This window comes from Magnolia sinica, chromosome 8 (genome assembly GCF_029962835.1).
Source record: "Magnolia sinica isolate HGM2019 chromosome 8, MsV1, whole genome shotgun sequence".
NCBI classification, from domain to species: domain Eukaryota; kingdom Viridiplantae; phylum Streptophyta; class Magnoliopsida; order Magnoliales; family Magnoliaceae; genus Magnolia; species Magnolia sinica.
Genome location: NC_080580.1, coordinates 34,948,937 through 34,965,849, shown reverse-complemented (window position 1 = coordinate 34,965,849; position 16,913 = coordinate 34,948,937). Strand labels below are relative to the sequence as shown.

The 16,913-nt window shown below is 38.8% G+C and overlaps 1 long non-coding RNA gene across 1 annotated transcript; it reads left to right on the top strand.

Annotated features, from left to right (window-relative positions):
- Nucleotides 1–9,454: 9,454 nt before the first annotated feature.
- Nucleotides 9,455–10,224, top strand: LOC131253962 (uncharacterized). The gene is made up of 2 exons (XR_009175387.1): nt 9,455–9,568; nt 9,858–10,224. It is a non-coding gene; the product is annotated as an uncharacterized LOC131253962 (long non-coding RNA).
- Nucleotides 10,225–16,913: the final 6,689 nt, after the last annotated feature.

The following is a 16,913-nucleotide window of genomic DNA, read 5'->3' as shown; positions in this document are numbered from 1 at the left end:
CCATCTTCTGGCTCAAAATAATCTTGGGAAAGGAATGGACGGCATGGATTTAATACATACATCAAGGTGGGGCCTACATGAGTGGACCATCCCAAAGCTTGGGAAGAAGCTGATATTTTTGTTTCTTTCTAGCAACGTCCAGCGTCCCTGGACGCTGGACTTACCATAATCGTTGGAGGTGGGCCCTGCTTAGGTGGGCCACCAAGTGATGGATGGCATGGGTACTACACATATAAGGTGGGCCCCACTTATAAATGGTTTGGATAAAATACTTACTTCATGGTGGGGTCCATTCAAGTGGGCCACACAACCTCATTATCATAACAAAAAAATAAAATAATAAAATAAAATGGAGAGAGATAGAGAGTGAGACCCGCGTGATGGAGGGACCCCGGCACTATGGGCCCTCCCTTGCACTAAATCATACATCAAGTGGGTCCCATTACATGTGGGTCCATGAAATCGAAATCCAACGGTGGAGATCCCTTCTCCACTAAAATAGACGGTCTAGATGACCCTAAGCATGTAAAGAAATAAACATCATGATGGGGTCCATGGAGAATGGCCCCATCATGGAATGATCATGATGATCCAAGTGGGCCATCGGCCACATCTTAGGGTCCAAAGTGAGATCCAAACCATTGATCGGTTGGCCTCACTTGGCCCATCTTAAAAACATCAAAATCTACCCTATCAAAACACCCACCGCTTGATCTTCTTGCTCCCTTGGCTTCCTTAGCTCCTTGTGCTTCTCTTTGATGGAGGAAGATGAGAAATGGATGGTTGAGATGAGAGATCTAGGGATGGAAAGGTGGGCCACACATGAGCATTTTTCTCACCATGGGAGGGCTTGGAGAGGTTCATACGTAAGGGATTTCTTGCTTAAGGGAGAGTTGAAAATGAGAGAGACTTGTAAGGGAGAGAGAGAGAGGGAGTGATGGGTGATAAAGTGATGGATGGGAGAGAGAGGGATGGGTGTGTAAGAACTTTTTGACTTTTTCAAAAGGTGTAAGAGGAGTTATGGGTTGTAAGAAACTGACTTTTGGAGCTTGCTTTGGAAAGGATGAAAGGATGTGTACTTGACATAAAGGGATTGATGAGATTGATTGATTGATGTGACACCTTGTAGAGATTTCCTTGGAATTCACACGCGGCGTTTCTCGCACCCAATCGGCCCACAATTCGACCATCGCATCGGGCGAGTCGCGGCATCGGAACCACGGCGACGCGGTCGCTAAGGTATAAGTCCTGGGTTGAGTCGCTCAGGTTGACGCAAACCAGCCCTTGTACTGGAAGTTATAAAAAGGGTAAAGTTGTCAATTAGACTGGAAAGACCGCGGAAGCTTATAGGATACGGGGCTTACATAAAACTAAAACCTAAATGTATTCTTAAATCCCTAAACCTAAACCTACACCTAATCCTAATCTCAACTCCCTAACCTAAACCTAAACCTAAACTTGAAAACCCAAACCTAAACCCGATCCCGAACCCGAACCCGATTTCCTAAACCTAAACCTTAACCTATTCTCAATGCTCTAAACCTATAGCTTGTAACCTAAACCGAAACCTAACCCTAAACCTAAACCTAAACCTAAACCTATAACCTATAACCTATAACCTAAACCTAAAACCTAAATGTATTCTTAAATCCCTAAACCTAAACCTACACCTAATCCTAATCTCAACTCCCTAACCTAAACCTAAACCTAAACTTGAAAACCCAAACCTAAACCCGATCCCGAACCCGAACCCGATTTCCTAAACCTAAATCTTAACCTATTCTCAATTTCCTAAAGCTATAACCTATAACCTAAACCTAAACCTAAACCTAAACCTAAACCTAAACCTAAACCTAAACCTATAACCTATAACCTAAACCTAAAACCTAAATGTATTCTCAAATCCCTAAACCTAAACCTACACCTAATCCTAATCTCAACTCCCTAACCTAAACCTAAACCTAAACTTGAAAACCCAAACCTAAACCCGATCCCGAACCCGAACTCGATTTCCTAAACCTAAACCATAACCTATTCTCAATTCCCTAAACCTATAGCTTATAACCTAAACCTAAACCTTAACCTAAACCTAAACCTAAACCTATAACCTATAACCTAAACCTAAACCTAAAACCTAATGTATTCTCAAATCCCTAAACCTAAACCTACACCTAATCCTAATCTCAACTCCCTAACCTAAACCTAAATGTAAACTTGAAAACCCAAACCTAAACCCGATCCCGAACCCGAACCCGATTTCCTAAACCTAAACATTAACCTATTCTCAATTCCCTAAACCTATAGCTTATAACCTAAACCTAAACCTATAACCTATAACCTAAACCTAAACCTATAACCTATAACCTAAACCTAAACCTAAAACCTAATGTATTCTCAAATCCCTAAACCTAAACCTACACCTAATCCTAATCTCAACTCCCTAACCTAAACCTAAACCTAAACATGAAAACCCAAATCTAAACTTGAAAACCCAAACCCGAACCCGATTTCCTAAACCTAAACCTTAACCTATTCTCAATTCCCTAAACCTATAGCTTATAACCTAAACCTAAACCTAAACCTAAACCTAAACCTAAACCTATAACCTATAACCTATAACCTAAACTTAAAACCTAAATGTATTCTTAAATCCCTAAACCTAAACCTACACCTAATCCTAATCTCAACTCCCTAACCTAAACCTAAACCTAAACTTGAAAACCCAAACCTAAACCCGATCCCGAACCCGAACCCGATTTCCTAAACCTAAACCTTAACCTATTCTCAATTCCTTAAACCTATAACCCTAAGCCTAAACCTAAACCTAAACCTAAACCTGTAACCTATAACCTAAACCTAAACCTAAACCTAAAACCTAAATGTATTCTCAAATCCCTAAACCTAAACCTAAACCTAAACCTAAACCTGTAACCTATAACCTAAACCTAAACCTAAAACCTAAATGTATTCTCAAATCCCTAAACCTAAACCTACACCTAATCCTAATCTCAACTCCCTAACCTAAACCTAAACCTAAACTTAAAAACCAAAACCTAAACCCGATCCCGAACCCGATTTTCTAAACTAAACCTTAACCTATTCTTAATTCCCTAAACCTATTGCTTATAACCTAAACCGAAGCCTAAACCTATACCTTAACCTAAACCTAAACCTATAACCAATAACCTAAACATAAACCTAAAACCTAAATGTATTCTCAAATCCCTAAACCTAAACCTACACCTAATCCTAATCTCAACTCCCTAACCTAAACCTAAACCTAAACTTGAAAACCCAAACCTAAACCCGATCCCGAACCCGAACCCGATTTCCTAAACCTAAACCTTAACCTATTCTCAATTCCCTAAACCTATAGCTTGTAACCTAAACCGAAACCTAAACCTAAACCTTAACCTAAACCTAAACCTATAACCAATAACCTAAACATAAACCTAAAACCTAAATGTATTCTCAAATCCCTAAACCTAAACCTACACCTAATCCTAATCTCAACTCCCTAACCTAAACAAAAATCTAAACTTGAAAACCCAAACCTAAACCCGATCCCGAACCCGCACTCGATTTCCAAAATCTAAATCTTAGCCTATTCTCAATTCCTAAACCTATAGCTTATAACCTAAACCGAAACCTAAACCTATACCTTAACCAAAACCTAAACCTAAACCTATAACCTATAACCTAAATCTAAACCTAAAACCTAAATGTATTCCCAAATCCCTAAACCTAAACCTACACCTAATCCAAATCTCAACTCCCAAACCTAAACCTAAACCTAAACTTGAAAACCCAAACCTAAACCCGATCCCGAACCCAAACCCGATTTCCTAAACCTAAACCTTAACCTATTCTCAATTCCCTAAACCTATAGCTTATAACCTAAACCTAAACCTTAACCTAAACCTAAACTTAAACCTATAACCTATAACCTAAACCTAAACCTAAAACCTAATGTATTCTCAAATCCCTAAACCAAAACCTACACCTAATCCTAATCTCAACTCCCTAACCTAAACCTAAACCTAAACTTGAAAACCCAAACCTAAACCCGATCCCGAACCCGAACCCGATTTCCAAATCCTAAACCTTAACCTATCCCCAATTCCCAAAACCTATAGCTTATAACCTAAACCTAAACTTAAAATTACAAGCTATAACCTAAACCTTAACCTAAAACCTAATGTACTCTCAAATCCCTAAACCTAAACCTACACCTAATCCTAATCTCAACTCCCTAACCTAAACCTAAACCTAACTTGAAAACCCAAACCTAAACCCGATCCCGAACCCGAACCCGATTTCCTAAACCTAAACATTTACCTATTCTCAATTCCCTAAACCTATAGCTTATAACCTAAACTTAAACCTAAACCTAAACCTAAACCTAAACCTATAACCTATAACCTATAACCTAAACCTAAAACCTAAATGTATTCTTAAATCCTTAAACCTAAATCTACACCTAATCCTAATCTCAACTCCCTAACCTAAACCTAAACCTAAACTTAAAAACCTAAACCTAAACCCGATCTCGAACCCGAACCTGATTTCCTAAACCTAAAGCTTAACCTATTCTCAATTCCCTAAACCTATAGTTTATAAACTAAACCTAAACCTAAACCTAAACCTATAACCTATAACCTAAACCGAAACCTAAACCTAAAACCTAAATGTATTCTCAAATCCCTAAACCTAAACCTACACCTAATACTAAACCTGTAACCTATAACCTAAACCTAAACCTAAAACCTAAATGTATTCTCAAATCCCTAAACCTAAACTTACACTAATCCTAATCTCAACTCCCTAACCTAAACTTAATCATAAACTTGAAAACCAAAACCTAAACCTGAACCCGAACCCAATTTCCTAAACCTAAACCTTAACCTATTCTCAATTCTATAAACCTATTGCGTATAACCTAAACCGAAACCTAAACCTATATCTTAAACTAAACCTAAACCTAAACCTATAACCTAAATATAAACCTAAAACCTAAATGTATTCTCAAATCCCTAAACCTAAACCTACACCTAATCCAAATCTCAACTCCCTAACCTAAACCTAAACCTAAACTTGAAAACCCAAACCTATACCCGATCCCGAACTCGAACCCAATTGCTGTAATAATGTAGCCCAATCACATGGCAAGAAACAAGAACGTATACACCTAAACCTAAACCTAAACCTATAACCTATAACCTAAACCTAAACCTAAAACCTAATGTATTCTCAAATCCCTAAACCTAAACCTACACCTAATCCTAATCTCAACTCCCTAACCTAAACCTAAACATAAACTTGAAAACCCAAACCTAAACCCGATCCCGAACCCAAACCCGATTTCCTAAACCTAAACATTAACCCATTCTCAATTCCCTAAACCTATAGCTTATAACCTAAAACTAAACCTTAACCTAAACCAAAACCTAAACCTATAATCTATAAACTAAACCTAAACATAAAACCTAATGTATTCTCAATTCTCTAAACCTAAACCTACACCTAATCCTAATCTCAACTCCCTAACCTAAACCTAAACCTAAACTTGAAAACCCAAACCTAAACCCGATCCCAAACCCGAACCCGATTTCCTAAACCTAAACATTAACCTATTCTCAATTCCCTAAACCTATAGCTTATAACCTAAACCTAACCCTAAACCTAAACCTAAACCTAAACCTATAACCTATAACCTATAACCTAAACCTAAAACCTAAATGTATTCTTAAAACCCTAAACCTAAACCTATACCTAATCCTAATCTCAACTCCCTAACCTAAACCTAAACCCGATCCCGAACCCGAACCCGATTTCCTAAACCTAAACCTTAACCTATTCTCAATTCCCTAAACCTATACCTTGTAACCTAAACTGAAACCTAAACATAAACCTATAACTTATAACCTAAACCTAAACCTAAACATAAACCTAAAACCTAAATGTATTCTTAAATCCCTAAACCTAAACCTACACCTAATCCTAAACTTGTAACCTATAACCTGAACCTAAACCTAAAACCTAAATGTATTCTCAAATCCCTAAACCTAAACCTACACCTAATCTTAATCTCAACTCCCTAACCTAAACCTAAACCTAAACTTGAAAACCAAAACCTAAACCCGATCCCGAACCCGAACCCGATTTCCTAAACCTAAACATTAATCTATTCTTAATTCCCTAAACCTATTGCTTATAACCTAAACCGAAACCTAAACCTATACCTTAACCTAAACCTAAACCATAACCTATAACCTATAACATAAACAGAAACCTAAAACTTAAATGTATTCTCAAAACTCTAAACCTAAACCTACACCTAATCCTAATCTCAACTCCCTAACCTAAACCTAAACCTAAACTTGAAAGCTAGAACCTAAACCCGATCCTGAAACCGAACCCGATTTCCTTAACCTAAACCTTAATGTATTCTCAAATCCCTAAACCTATACCTACACCTAATCCTAATCTCAACTCCCTAACCTAAACCTAAACCTAAACTTGAAAACCCAAACCCAAACCAGATCCCTAACCCAGACCCAATTTCCTAAACCTAAACCTTGACCTATTCTCAATTCCCTAAACCTATAACTTATAATCTAAAACTAAACCTAAATCTAAACCTTAACCTAAACCTATAACCTTAACCTAAACCAAAACCTATGACTTAAAACCTTAACCTATAACCAATAACCTAAACTTATAACCTATAACCTAACCTTAACCTAAACCTAAAACCTAAACCTTAACCTATAACCTAAACCTTAACCTATAACCTAAACCTAAACGTAAACCCGAAACCTAAATGTATTCTCAAATCCCTAAACCTAAACCTACACCTATCCAAATCTCAACTTCCTAACCTAAACCTAAACCTAAACTTGAAAACCCAAACCTAAACCCGATCCCGAACCCAAACCCGATTTCCTAAACCTAAACCTTAACCTATTCTCAATTCCCTAAACCTATAGCTTATAACCTAAACCTAAACCTTAACCTAAACCTATAACCTTAACCTAAACCAAAACCTATGACCTAAAACCTTAACCTATAACCTATAACCTAAACCTAAAACCTAAACCTTAACCTATAACCTAAAACCTAAACCTAAAACTAAAACCTAAATGTATTCTCAAATCCCTAAACCTAAACCTACACCTAATCCTAATCTCAACTCCCTAACCTAAACCTAAACCTAAACTTGAAAACCCAAACCTAAATCCGAACCCGATTTCCTAAACCTAAACCTTAACCTATTCTCAATTCCCTAAACCTATAGCTTATAACCTAAACCTAAACCTTAACCTAAACCTAAACCTAAACCAAAACCTATGACCTAAAACCTTAACCTATAACCTAAACCTAAACCTAAACCTAAACCTATAACCTTAACCTAAAACCTAAAACCTAAACCTAAACCTAAAACCTAAATGTATTCTCAAATCCCTAAACCTAAACTTACACCTAATCCTAATCTCAACTCCCTAACCTAAACCTAAACCTAAACTTGAAAACTCAAACATAAACCCGATCCCGAACCCGAACCCGATTTCCTAAACCTAAACCTTAACCTATTCTCAATTCCCTAAACCTATAGCTTATAACCTAAACCTAAACCTTAACCTAAACCTAAACCTAAACCTTAACCTAAACCAAAACCTATGACCTAAAACCTTAACCTATAACCTAAACCTCAACCTTAACCTAAACCTAAACCTAAACCACGACCTTAACCATAACCTAAACCTATAACCTTAACCTATAACCTAAAACCTAAACCTAAACCTAAAACCTAAATGTATTCTCAAATCCCTAAACCTAAACCTACACCTAATCCTAATCTCAACTCCCTAACCTAAACCTATACCTAAACTTGAAAACCCAAATATAAACCCGATCCCAAACCCGAACCCGATTTCCTAAACCTAAACCTTAACCTATTCTCAATTCCCTAAACCTATATCTTATAACCTAAACCTAAACCTAAACCTTAACCTAAACCTAAACCTAAACCTATAACCTTAACCTAAACCAAAACCTATGACCTAAAACCTTAACCTATAACCTAAACCTCAACCTTAACCTAAACCTAAACCTAAACCTAAACCTAAACCTAAAACCTAAATGTATTCTCAAATCCTTAAACCTAAACCTACACCTAATCCTAATCTCAACTCCCTAACCTAAACCTCAATGTAAACTTGAAAACTCAAACATAAACTCGATCCTGAACCCGAACCCAATTTCCTAAACCTAAACCTTAACCTATTCTCAGTTCCCTAAACCTATATCTTATAACCTAAACCTAAACCTTAACCTAAACCTAAACCTAAACCTTAACCTAAACCAAAACCTATGACCTAAAACCTTAACCTATAACCTAAACCTCAACCTTAACCTAAACCTAAACCTAAACCTCGACCTTAACCTTAACCTAAACCTATAACCTTAACCTATAACCTAAAACCTAAACCTAAACCTAAAACCTAAATGTATTCTCAAATCCCTAAACCTAAACCTACACCTAATCCTAATCTCAACTCCCTAACCTAAACCTATACCTAAACTTGAAAACCCAAACATAAACCCGATCCCGAACCCGAACCCGATTTCTTAAACCTAAACCTTAACCTATTCTCAATTCCCTAAACCTATATCTTATAACCTAAACCTAAACCTAAACCTAAACCTAAACCTATAACCTTAACCTAAACCAAAACCTATGACCTAAAACCTTAACTTATAACCTAAACCTCAACCTTAACATAAACCTAAACGTAAATCTTAACCTAAACCTATAACCTTAACCTAAAACCTAAATGTATTCTCAAATCCGTAAACCTAAACCTATATCTAATCCTAATCTCAACTCTCTAACATAAACCTAAACCTAAACTTGACAATGCAAACATAAACACGATCCCAAACCCAAACCCGATTTCCTAAACCTAAACCTTAACCTATTCTCAATTCCCTAAACCTATAGCTTATAACCTAAACCTAAACCTTAACCTAAACCTAAACCTAAACCTTAACCTATACCTATAACCTTAACCTAAACCAAAACCTATGACCTAAAACCTTAACCTATAACCTAAACCTAAACCTAAACCTATAACCTTAACCTAAAACCTAAAACCTAAACCTAAACCTAAAACCTAAATGTATTCTCAAATCCCTAAACCTAAACCTACACCTAATCCTAATCTCAACTCCCTAACCTAAACCTAAACCTAAACTTGAAAACCCAAACATAAACCCGATCCCGAACCCGAACCCGATTTCCTAAACCTAAACCTTAACCTATAGCCTAAACCTTAACCTATAACCTATAACCTAAACCTATAACCTATAACCTAAACTCAATTCCCTAAACCTTAACCTATAACCTAACCTAAACCTAAACCTATAACCTAAACCTAAACCTAAACCTAAACGTAAAACCTAAACCTAAACCTAAAACGTAAATGTATTCTCAAATCCCTAAACCTACAACTGGAGTCGCAAACGCCAACAGGGAGAATCTTTCGGCGATTTCACAACCCGCCTGGTGAGTACCCAAGTTTGTATTTGGGTCATGTTATTTACAACATCTGAATTTCTTCCAGCCATACTTGCAACTTGAATTATTTCATGGGTTTTGGGATCTGAAATTTAGCAAATGTCTAACCATTTTTAAAAGAACACTACCACAGAAAATTTCTATATCAGCAGTGTCTTAATGCTTGGTTTTGCCCCATTTTCATCTACATATCATTCCTGGGGCAACTAATAGAAAATCCGAACGGTTCTATACCGGCAAAGTAAGCATACATTAAGTTTCTTCCTGTCCTATGCAGGGCTTTGACAAACTGAAAGAGACAGTTGAGAAGTGGGAGGGCATAACAAAGGCACCGGCACGATTTAATCTAAAGCTTTTTGCTGACAAAGACACGTATGAAGCCATGGATGAACTTGCAAAGTTGCAGAACAAGACTGCTCACCAGCTGGCCATGGAAGTCATCCGCAACTGAAATGAAAGTGTTTCTCTTGCCTTGCTTCAATCTGAGGCAGCTCATATGAGGCCAGAGAATGGTTCTTGGTTCACCATTGCTGAATGGTCTTGTAACTCTTCACCATTAGTAATTGCTTCAATCTGAGGCAGCTCATATGTGATTGTAATTGAATGAATGAATGATTGTAATTGAATGAATGAATGATTATGCAGGTGGTAATTGAATGAATGAATGATTGTAATTGAATGAATGAATGATTATGAAGGTGGTAATTGAATGAATGAATGATTATGCAGGTGGTAATTGAATGAATGAATGAATGAATGAATGATTATAATTTTTTTTTTTAATGTAGGCTATAGCTACGGATATTAACCGTAGCTGTTATAAAATTCGGGATATTGCTACGGATCCAACACTACTTTTAGCTACCAATAATATCCGTAGCTGTAGGTTTTTTTGGCTACAGAAAAATTTGCTACGGATTATATCCGTAGCTATTTTAACCTATTGCTATGGATTAGATCCGTAGCCATAGGTTTTAGACCTATTGTTTCGGGACCTACGACAACGGTCGTGCCACGGATGTGCTACGGATTGAATCCGTAGCTATAGACCTATAGCTACGGATTCAATCCGTAGCCTTTGCCCATTTTTCTGGTAGTAGCAACTAAGTGTGATGGTTTAAACCTGACAAAAAGAACAAGTCAAATTTCTTAGAGCTAACAATACCTGCTAGCTATCATTAATTAAGAGGAAATCAATTTGTTGAGTCAACTCAGCCTAACTCAGCAACTCATGATTCAAATCACCCTTCTAGAAAATGCAAATGGAGGATTATCTGTATCAGAAGGACCTCTATATTCCTCTAGGAGGAAAAGAGAAGAAACCAGAAAAGATGACAGATGATGAATGATTTTTATTGGATCGGAAGACTTTAGGAACGATCCAACTCTCTTTGTCTAAGAGCGTCGCCTTCAATATATCCAAGGTAAAGACCACAGAAGAATTAATGGAAGCCATATCTACAATGTATGAAAAACCCTCAACGTGCAACAAGGTTCATCTTATGAAACAACTATTCAACATGAAGATGTCAGATGGTGGGAGCGTGGCTGAACATCTAAACGAATTCAATACAGTCACGAGACAGTTGAAATCCATTGACATTATTTTTCAGAACGAGATCAGGGAGTTATTGATCTTATCCAATTTGCCAGACAGTTGGGATGGTTTGGTAATTGTTGTGAGCAATTTTTCAAGGTCGACAAAGCTAAAATTCGATGATGTGGCCGGCCTAATTTTCAGCGAAGAATCTAAAAGAAAGGCATCAGGAGTTTCAGGGGATTTAGGGAATGCTCTAAACGTTGAAAGAAGAGGAAGATCGCTGAATAAAGAAGGCAATAAATACAGACGTTTTAAGTCAAGGAAGAAGTCGAAGGGACCGAAAGACAAAGACGGGTGTTGGCATTGCGGCAAGAAGGGGCACATGAAGCATGATTGCAGGGCGCTTAAGAAATAAGAAGGAAGCTCTCAAGGCGGGAAGGATTTAGTGAATCTATCTGAGGAGAGTGACACAGAGGCGTTGATCTTATCTTTTGATGCGAGGAATGACTCTTGGGTTATAAACTCGGGTGCTTCATTTCATGCCACTTCATGTAAGGAAGTTCTGCGTAATTATGTATTAGGTGACTTCAGGAGAGTCTACCTGGGTGATGATGAGTCGTGCAGTATTGTTGGAAAAGGAGACGTTCATGTAAATCAGAAAGATAACGGCTTTGAAATTGAAGAATGTCAGACATGTATCGAGTTTGAAACATAACTTGAACTCAGTGAGGCAGTTGGCCAATACCGGTTATGTGATGACATTCACCAATGATTCCTGGAAGATCATAAAAGGTGCCTGGGAGATATCACAAGGCAAGAAGGAAGATACTTTGTACGTGACTTCAGGATCGTATAGTTCACTCGCAGTCGCATCAACTGGAGTGAATGGACAGTTATGGCATCAGAGGTTGGGACATATAAGTGAGAAAGAGATGAAAGTGATATTGTTAAAAGGAAAGCTACCAGGGCTAAACGCTATTGACTTGGAATTCTGTAATGACTGCATATATAGAAAGCATAAGAGGTAAACTTTAAGAAAATAGGACGCGCTCCAAAGACGCATCTGTTGGAGCTTGTACACACTGATGTGTGGGGACCGGCACAGGTATTATCTCTTGGTGGCTCACGTTATTTTGTTTCTTTTATTGATGATGCTAGTAGAAAACTGTGGGTCTATTTCTTAAAACATAAATCTGATGTATTTGATGTATTTAAGAAGTGGAAAGTAATGGTAGAAAATGAGACATGTAAAATAGTAAAATGTCTTAGATCAGATAATGGGGGAGAGTACTGTGATAAGAGGTTTGAGGAGTATTGTGCAGCAAATGGAATCAAACATCAGAAAACGATTCCAGGGACACCGCAGCAGAATGGTGTGGCTGAGCGCATTAACAGGACCATCCTTGAGCGCGCCAGGAGCATGAGGTTACATGTAGGGTTGCCCAAGACCTTTTGGGTAGATGCTGTGAATACTGCCGCATATCTCATCAATAGAAGTCCCTTAATACCATTGGATGGTGGACAACCAGAAGAAACGTGAATTGGGAAAGAAGTAAACCTTGCACATCTCAGAGTATTCGGTTGCACTTCATATGTTCACATTGATGCAGAGCACAGAAACAAGCTGGATGCGAAGTCCAGGAGGTGCACGTTTATAGGCTACGGGCAGCATGATTTTGGCTACAGGTTTTGGGATACAGAAAACAGAAAAATCATCAGAAGCAAGGACGTAGTCTTCAATGAAAAAGTGATGCATAAGGACAGTGTGCAGGAAAATAAGGCCGAGGAGAAAGAATTCGTAGAGTTGGAAGAGTTACCGGACACGGGTGTTACAGCGCCACAGGATGATCATGCACAGGAGCATTATGAGGCAGAGCCACAGACACCGGTTGTGAGGAGGTCTACTCGGGAGAGGAGACCCACGGTCCGATACTCACCCTCCTTACATTATCTACTGCTGACAGATAATGGTGAACCAGAGTGTTTTGAAGAGGCATTACAGTCAGATACACGGGTTAAGTGGGAGCAGGCCATGGATGATGAGATGGACTCTCTTGAGTCTAATCGTACATGGGAGCTAGTCACTCTACCTAAGGGTAAGAAAGCTCTTCATAACAAGTGGGTTTATAGACTGAAGGAGGAGCATGATGGTTCGAAACGGTACAAGGCTAGATTGGTTGTGAAAGGGTTTCAACAAAAGGCAAGTATCGATTTCACTGAAATATTTTCACCGGTAGTGAAAATGTCTACGATTCGCATGGTCTTGAGTATAGTGGCTACAGAGGACTTACATCTAGAGCAGCTAGATGTTAAGACAGTCTTTCTTCATGGGGACCTTGAAGAAGAGATATATATGCATCAGCCGACAGGATACGTGGCACCAGGAAAGGAGAACAAAGTGTGTAGACTGAAGAAGAGTCTATATGGCCTGAAGCAGGCCCCGAGGCAGTGGTACAAGAAGTTCGACAGTTTCATGTCGGGAAACGGTTTTAGGAGATGTCATGCAGACCACTGTTGTTATTTGAAGAAGTTTGATACATCGTACATCATCCTTCTTCTATACGTTGATGATATGCTTGTGGCCATATTAAGCATGAAGGACATCTCAGATCTCAAAAGACAACCGTGTAGAGAATTTGCCATGAAAGATTTAGGAGTTGTAAAATAAATTCTAGACATGAGGATAAAGCGTGACAGGAAAAACAAGAAACTAGTTTTGTCAAAGGCAGAGTACATAGCCAAGGTACTTGATCGATTCAATATGGGAGGTGCTAAGCCGGTTAGTACTCCATTAGCCAACCACTTCAAGCTGTCTAAGGAGCAAGGTGCAAAGACATATGAGGAATGAGACTACATGGCTAAAGTCTCATACGCGTCAACTATTGGGAGTCTCATATATGCTATGGTGAGTACGAGGCCAGACATTGCTTAAGTAGTGGGAGTTGTTAGCAGATTCATGAACAACCCTGGGAAGGAACAATGGGATGCTGTGAAGTGGATCCTTAGATACCTAATAGGTACTGTGGATGTAGGACTATGTTATGGAGGATCGAAAATCAAGCTACAAGGCTACGTAGATTCAGATTTGGCAAGAGATATCGACAGCAGAAGAAGCACTACAGGTTATGTTTTTTCTTTGGGTAGTGCTGCAGTCAGTTGGGTCTCTCAGTTACAGAAGATAGTATCTATCAATATGAAGGAAGCAGAATATGTTGTGGCTACAGAAACATACAAGGAGATGGTGTGGATGCAAGGTTTCATGGAAGAGTTGGGTAAGAAGCAAGTAGATTGCAAGCTGTACAGTGACAGTCAGAGTACAATACACTTGGCTAAGAATTCAGCCTTTCATTCAAGGACCAGGCATATTACCATCAGATATCACTTCATACGTTCGTTACTGGAAGATAAATCGATTGCTCTAGAGAATATTCATACAAGTGAGAATCTTGCGGATATATTGACCAAAGCGGTCACAAGAGCTGAAGCTCTGTTCAGCTTTGATTGGTCTTCAGGCTTGAAGACGGGGAGGTGGTGTACTCCGGATGAAGAAGACAAAGGTTTATGGAGATGTGTCTCCAAGTGGGAGATTGTTAAGATGTGGAGCCACATTTGGAGGCCACACAACTGGTCGTGGGCCCTGCTTGACCAGTCATGGCCCCCTTGACCAGTCACGATCAGTCGTGGACTGGCTCTACTCAAAGTCCAGCGAGCATCAATTCCTGGGTTCCGAGGTGCTCGACCAGTCGTGGCCCATGCTCGACCGATCGAGGAGTCCACTCGATCAGTCGAGCAGTCTGCTCGACCAGTCGAGGTTACACAGATTCATTTCCAGATTTGATGCGGACTATAGATTTTGGAGTCGATTTTCACAGAGGTGCGAAAGGAAAGTTGCCTAAACTATAAATAAGTGTCCCTAGGGCTTTTCTAGGGTATGGGAAAGAATTCCTAGGTGTGGGCAAAGGGTTTTCTATGTGCTTCCAAGGGAGAGGTTATTATATCGCCTTATAATCTTCGTTTTCTTCATTGTGAAAGTTTGCATCCGTGGTTTTTTTACCCTAATTTGAAGTTTTTCCACGTATATCTTGTCTTTTGGTTTGTTTGCTTTGTTTTGATTCTTTTCTACTCTATATTTCTTCCTGTTTATTATTTGTGGGTGAGACTGGAGATTGGATCTAGGTTAACTGCTTTATATGATTTACGATCCACAACAAATATCCTGCATAATGGATGGGTCGATTGTCTTTAAACATGAAGATTGCAGCCATCCATTGTTTTATCATTTGGGATATGGTTCATTTATGGTGAGATCCACCCAAACAACCACCTGGATTGCTTTTATAATGGAATGTTATCATAATCTTTCAAAATGACATCTACTACTACAAAAAGCTCTTATTTAAATGTTCTACTAAACATGTTTATTTCAAATAAGAGGCCTTTTTTTTTTCAATTTTGAAAAAAAAAAAATAATACTAAACAAGCTTATTTAAAACAAGATCTAGAACAAAAACATCTTATCATACTAATTCTTACTTCAAAAACTCTTATTAGATTGAAGTAAAGATGCCAAAGTAGCATGTTGGACATTTATGCTTATTTGGGTGGCCCCATGAAAACACCAGGCCACACATATTGCTTAAAGCCAAATTAGCATAAACAAAAACAGAACAAAATAGCCCATAGCCTACTCATTTCAACCATCCCTCCTAGTGGACCAAAACAAAGCCTTCACATCCTTAAAATTTTGGAAGCCGGGCTGCCTGAAGCTAACCCACACTGCTGTCTATAGACGGTGTGTATAAATTCTATAAGCCAGACTGCCTGAAATCAACCCGCACTGCTGTGTACAGACGGTGTGCATGTGCGTCCATGACACGCACTCACAGCGGAGGATACACGGCTGGCGGAGGATACACGGCATCCCTTTTGTCCCTAGACTTACTTTTCAATGATCAGAGAAGATAGCGCGTTGCTTTTCTCAGTAGACTTGAACTTATTTCCTAATTCATGAATATGGGGAGCAATTAGGAAATCCAAGTCTAGCCAACAGTCAACATCAAATGAGAAAATTCTTTTCCAGTGGAGCCCTCAGTAGATGAAAATTGTGGATCCAATATGAAAATGGCTGGCAAAACAGATGGATGGCATTAATATAAAATACATATATTACAATGGCCGCACAGCGCCTTAGTGGCAGGGTCACCAGGGTACCGCTTCCCTTGCCATCATATTGAACTATCAGATTGACCTTTGAAGTGGCGCAAGATCCAAAGCGATCGGTGGATCTAGAACTTCTTCCTACCATTGTGAGGTTATTTTGAGATGTTTGGGGCAGATGATGGAGTAGATATTCGATTTAACACATTTTAACCATCATCAATTTTCTCCAATTTTCCATGCTAATCAACAGCCGGGACATCTCATTAAGGTTTGGTTTAGACCATTTTACCATTCAAAGTAGTGAAAACAATTTGGATGGTAATCAATTGATACATCATCATTCCATGTGTTATGTGAACAGATGCATGGCTCATGGTTAGGTTGGAGGGGCTACACCAACCTAAGAAAATCAGGTTAAGGGAGGGGTGGATCAGCCCACACCTATTTTTGGTTTGCTCCTCCTAATCTGACCTAGGCCAGCTATGTCCAGAAGGATGGATCCTTTGATGAAGCTGGGGAGGTCAGAAGAGCTATGAAATAACATTTGAGGAGCCGTTGTTGGCCAATTTGGCGAGATAGTTGGAGAATGCAAAGAGCATGTTTTCATCAGCCCTCCCGCAAATTCCACCTCCT